This window comes from Kogia breviceps, chromosome X, assembly GCF_026419965.1.
Source record: "Kogia breviceps isolate mKogBre1 chromosome X, mKogBre1 haplotype 1, whole genome shotgun sequence".
Classification (NCBI taxonomy): Eukaryota; Metazoa; Chordata; class Mammalia; order Artiodactyla; family Physeteridae; genus Kogia; species Kogia breviceps.
In genome coordinates this window covers 121,553,869-121,559,868 of record NC_081330.1, presented here as the reverse complement: position 1 = coordinate 121,559,868, position 6,000 = coordinate 121,553,869, and the positions used below count along the sequence as shown (strand labels likewise).

Below are 6,000 nucleotides of genomic sequence, written 5' to 3'. Positions count from 1 at the left end.
AAAGTGAGAGAGTAGCATGGACATATATACACTACCAAATGTAAAATAGATAGCTGGTGGGAAGCAGCCGCATAGCACAGGGAGATCAGCTCGGTGTTTTGTGACCACACAGAGGGGTGGGATAGGGAGGGTGGGAGGGAGATGCAAGAGGGACGGGATACGGGGATGTGTGTGTATACATAGCTGATTCACTCTGTTGTGCAGTGTAAGCTAACACAACATTGTGCAGCAATTATATGCCAGTAAAGATGTTAAAACAAACAAACAAACAAGTCGTCTTATCATCCCAGCCTGTGGCAGATGGTGAGGTTTAATTCAGAGCATCCCCTTGAGAGGGTGACTCAGTGTGGAAAAGTTTAGTACTAGGACACTGGTCCCAATCGCCAGATTGTAGGCTTTTATCTTACTCTACAGAATACTCCCAGCATATTAACTGAAAGTACAGTCTCCCACAGAAAAAAAAAAAAAAAAATTAAGGCAATATTCTACTTTCAAAACAATTTCTTTTTCAAGATGAGAAATTTAAAAGTTAACATTAAGGCTAAAAATGAACTATATAACCAAACAGTGCCAACTGGATTCCCCAGCTTTACCCCGATATTCTTCTCAGAGGAAGCAGGTAATACCAAAGAAGCTTCAGGGATGGAAACTGGGCCCCATAGAATTTGCCACTATCTTTTAGAGATATTCATGGACATAAGTTGCATAGCAAAAAGCAGCTCAACAAGTTCAATTGATATTTCCACCAGCGCCTAGTATGTCCCACGTGGAAAGCCTATGTAGAAGTTGGGTAGGATATCCACCAGACCAGTGAAAAACCTTGATGTATAGCAAAACCCAAAGAAAGATGGAAATACAGTGGTTTTGTTCAAGGGCAGGGTGAGTCACAATAGAACGAGCTGTTTTTCAAAATGTCTCACCTATTGATTATTACTGATAATAGAAGAAGCAGTGACATGCAAAATGGCAGTTCATCATTATATCTGGCTTATTAATAAACCCATATTCAAATGTCAACACAAATCAGATAATGGTATCCCACAAGAAAAGCCTACCTCCGAAAGAACGAAGAGGCTGGTCACTTCCCCAAAGTTGACTTTCTGGCTAGCACTGACTGCTGCTCAGATTAACGATGAGCATAGAGCCTGCTTCCCTACCATTGACCCTGAGACTACAAGTGTGATTCTATTTTGCAGACTGAAAGAACCCCACATCTCCCCATCCACAAGTGAAACAAAAGAGTTAGAAGGGAGACTCTGAGAAGGGCTTGGCGGCCTAGGGAGAGAGTGATGCAGACCTGTTGCTGCTACACGATCTTGAGCTCTTTCTTGCTCCATTCAAGAAATTCAATCAGGCTGGGAATCTGGGCTGCTATCCTGCGTGAGTCCTCCCGCAGCTTTCCCTGCTGTCCGACCCTCTCGGCTTCGCGATGCCCGTGGACCTCAGCAAGTGGTCCGGGCCTTTGAGCCTGCAGGAAGTGGACGAGAGGCCGCAGCACCTGCTGCAGGTGAAGAACCGGCCCCCCAGCATTGCATGGGATGGCCTTGATCCAGGTAAACCGTATACCTTGGTCTTGACGGACCCGGATGCTCCCAGCAGGAAGAACCCCAAATACAGGGAATGGCACCATTTCCTGGTGGTCTACATGAAGGCCAACGACATCAGCAGTGGCACGGCGCTCTCCGATTATGTGGGCTCTGGGCCTCCCAAGGGCACGGGCCTTCACCGCTACGCCTGGCTGGTTTACGAGCAGGACAGGCCACCGAAGTGTGATGAGCCCGTTCTCAGCAAGCGATCTGGAGACCACCGTGGCAAATTCAAGGTGGCGAATTTCCGCTGAAAGTACGAGCTCGGGGCTCCGGGGGGCCGGCGCGTGTTACCAGGCCGAATGGGGTGACTGTGCCCAAGCTCTACGAGCAGCTGTCTGGGAAGCAGAGGAAAGGCAGGAGAGGGACACGCTCCCCGAGTTCCGCAGCAGTGTTTCAGTGCAGTGACGCCTGTAGATTTCTCCCCTTCCCCCTGCCCGAGCCCTGAGCGGTCAGAGTTAGGTTTAGGGTGACTTTTCCTGCTGCCTGGCCTCTGTAATTCTAGGGGGTTACGTTTTGATCAGACTTGAACTCCGTTTTGGTGGGGGATATTTTGGTACTAGGATGGGCTCATCAAAATGTTAATATAAGAATAACGACCCAGACGTTAAAGAAGAAAAAAATTCTGGTAGAAAGACCAGGTCTGCAGTATTAGAACAGAGCATCAAAGAATCTTTAAGGGAGGCTGAAAAAAAGAAACGGTTGATTGCCTCTGCCTTTGTGAGCCCGAGCCCAGGATCGTGTGTGGCGGCATCTTCTGGCATGTGTTTTCACGGCCCTGTCTCTCACGAAGACAACCAGGGGCCGGCACGTCCGCTAGCCCCCCAGCGTGGTACACCTCAGGCTGCTTATTGGGCGTCAGTGTCCCGCTCTGGCTCCCTTAAAGAGCCACACTGAAAAAAGCAATAGGGAGAGAGTTGCTGTTAAAGCTTGGCCATCTAGATGAGCTGCAGGGCTGAGTGAGAGGTCATCAGAAATCCGAAAGTCTGTGCCTGTTAAATTGATCGCTCTTCGGTGTAAGAAAAGCCGGTCTGCAGTTGCTGCATGTTGTGTTAATTGTATTTGCTTATAGTTGAGTAAAAATGAAAACATTGTGTAGTTGAAAAAAAAAAAAGAAAAAGAAATTCAATCAGACCCCAAAGACACTAGCACAGAAAAGAACCCACAGGCAACATTTCACTAACTCTGGATTTCTGGTGTTGTTTCTGTGTATCTCCCCTCATCTTGTACAGCATCTTCGGGGTGCAGAACTTCAACTCTAGGGGAAAACTGTGATGAGTGTCAATGTCTGGCATTGACCTTATCAGAGCACAGATGTGCGTATAACTGGTACTCTTTACTTCAACAAAATATAAAGTCCAAGTAAGAAGTACAGCAACAAAAGTGACAATTGGGAATGGAGCTGGAGAGCTCATGGAGAAAACCAAAAAGCTGAGTCCCTTCAGCTTTAGTCCAATCCAAATTTCAATCAAGGAAAGGTGTGGGCTGATACCAAGCAGGTGATGACACCAGTGAAACAGTGTCACCACTCACCCAACTGCCAGCCAGTCTGGGAAACCACAGCCCGCTGGTTCTCGGATCTCTTTGCTCACCATCTTTGCATTGTGTGACCACAGGCACAAATCCGTGTGAAACATTTACCAGCTTTGCTCAGAAGGCCTTCCTTGGCTCCCCAGTTTGTCATAGGATCCCATTTTACACTCTCTCACAGTCTCTTTGTCCTTATTCTTTTAACACTCATAGCTCCCTGAACATCTCACAATTATAATTAAATGCTTATTTTCCTACAGATTTGTTTAAAGCCTGCCTTCCCCCCAAAGAAGGTCAGGTGCAAGAAGGTAGGTTGCTTCTGTAGGGGAAGAAAAATCATTTTCCCTCTACCCTTCTAGGTTCTTGGCTGAGACCTTTCTGTAATAAAAGACAGATTAACAGGAGAAAAACAAACAAGTTTTGTTGTTGAACCCAAGATTGAGTGCCTGTGTATCCTGAAGCCAAACAAAGCGAAATGTTGGAGTTCTGAGTAGAGAGAGGTTTATTGATTGAGAGGGCGCCAGCCGAGAAGATGGGAGATGTAGGCTGATCTCAGATCCATTTTACTGGCTGGCCTGGGGGTAAGGTTTTTAAAAGCAAGAGGGGCAAAAGGGTGTGTGATCCGTGCGTGCGGAGGTGACAGTAATGTTTTGGGAGTCAGCATGTGGTCACCATCCATCACCAGGGTGCGGGTTGTATTTCCTGCAGAACAACTCAAAGATATGCATCAGACTGTCATATACATCCCTTGGGGAGGAACTAGGGCTATGCATTATCACTGAACTATTGTTTCTCGACTGCTTCTCCTTTGTTTCTGCATCTCTTCCCCAATTAGTAACTGCTTGAGTCTGGTCTTTGGAACTCAGGGAAAGCGTAGGAGACTAAAGCCTTTTTCTACAAACAAGAAACAGAGGACATGGAAAGGCTTTTGTACCCGCGAGGGCCCTGCAGGGTCCTGCTTGGTTTCAGTTTAATAACATGTGTACCTGCTGTATACATGGGAGAGACCCAGGAAAACTGAGTAACTCTTCAAAATGGCCCAAGCCACCACCTTCAATACCATCTCCAGCGAAAGAAAGAAGATGCTTTTGTGGGGGAGGCAGTTATAGAAGGTGACCAGGCGAAACACAGTAATCAAGGGTAAGGTTGTTACACAGATTTAAGTCCCTGCCTTCTCTACTGAGAAGAGGTTCCAGAGATGTAGAGTCCTCAGTCTCTCCCTGGTACAAAGAGGGACTCACCTTTACAAACGAAGGTTTCCCTTATAAAGGTAAATGTCTCTTAAAAAGGGCAACTTCGATTCAGTTTTCAGAGTTTTTTCTGTGTCTGCTGTTTCTTTAAAATAATCAGCCTAAAATAATCCTTATGCCAAAGAGACATATTTGGGGGGCAAATTCTGCTCCCCTTCACTTCCCCCAGCACCTGACACCATGTGTCGCTCATCCTGGGGGCTCAAGATACATTTGTCGAATGACTGATTTATAACACCTTTCGCTGAATTCCAAGTTCAATGGGTGTCTCCAAAAGAGAAAAATCTCATGTAGCAACAACAAAAAGGCTGCTTTGCTGCTTCTTAATCATTACCCCGAAGGTGAGCACTCTGTTATAAGTAACTTTAGAAGTCATAATTACTACAATGGAAAACTCCCATTTAAGCCAGACTGCCTCTTTGTGCTGTTCAAGCATCCCCTCTGGGCTTACATACCTCTCTCTAGGAGGCCTATACCAGCTTTTAACCTAGCTTGTGGGCTTTTCATTTGGAGCCTCTTGTGATCTTCAAGCTCTAATTTTCACAAGTAGAGCCCTAAAGTTCTTTACTATTTTTGTTTACCAGAATTATTCATTTCATTTCTGCCTGTGTTTGGTAGAGGAATTTTCTGTAGCAGTTCACAAAATAATGCTTTACAGCATTAAGAGAAAACAGTTAAAAGGCCAAAGACAACCACAAAAAAATTAACCGAGCAGTTAAAATATTTAAATCAGTTTCAGAAGGCTCAAATGTAAGCAACAACTAAGTCATCTCAAGTACATTCAACAGGGAAAACAGGAAGCATACTGGATGAGAACGTTGTATGACTGGCCCAGGACTAGGGCAGGTGAGGGAGGGGCAGGGCTGGATCCTGTCCTTATTTTAAAATTTGGTATTTTGCTCTTTGTAATTTTTTTAATGAATTTTGGTTTTGGAAAATCTTACATTAAAATATTACTGATGCTTCCGCCAAAAGTCAAACAGAATTACCATGTGACCCAGCAATTCCACTCCTAGGTATAACCATTTACCAAAAGAGTTAAAAACAGATACTCAAAACAGTTCTTTACAGGAATTCCCTGGCAGTCCAAGGGTTAAGGACGCTGTGCTCTCACTACCGAGGGCCCGGGTTGGATCCCTGGTCGGGGAACTAAGATCCCACAAGCCTCACTGCGTGGCAAAACCAAAAAACAAAAACAAACAAACAAACAAAATTTATTTACACATGAATGTTCACAGTAGCGCTATCCAAAAAAGCCAAAGGGTAGAAACAACTCAAATGTCCATCAGCGGATGAATGAAGAAACAAATTGTAGTCTAATCCATACCAGGAAATTCCATTCAGCCACAACATGGATGAACCTTGAAAACATCAAGCTCAGTGAAAGAAGCCAGACACGAGAGGCCACGTATTATATGATTCCACTAATATGAAATATCCAGGATAGGTCAATCCATAGAAACAGAAAGGAGATAAGTGGTTGCGGGGGCGGCTGGGAAGAGGCATGGAACCAGATGAAGGTGGTGGTTGCACAGCACTATGAATGTACCCAACGCTACTGCATTGTTCACTTTGAAATGGTTAATCTATGTTATGTGAATTTCACCTCAAGTATATATATATATGCTATTGAT

General features: G+C 45.0%; 1 pseudogene; it reads left to right on the top strand.

The window, feature by feature from the left end:
- Positions 1 to 1,382: 1,382 nt before the first annotated feature.
- On the top strand, positions 1,383 to 1,859 carry LOC131748668 (phosphatidylethanolamine-binding protein 1 pseudogene; annotated as a pseudogene).
- Positions 1,860 to 6,000: the final 4,141 nt, after the last annotated feature.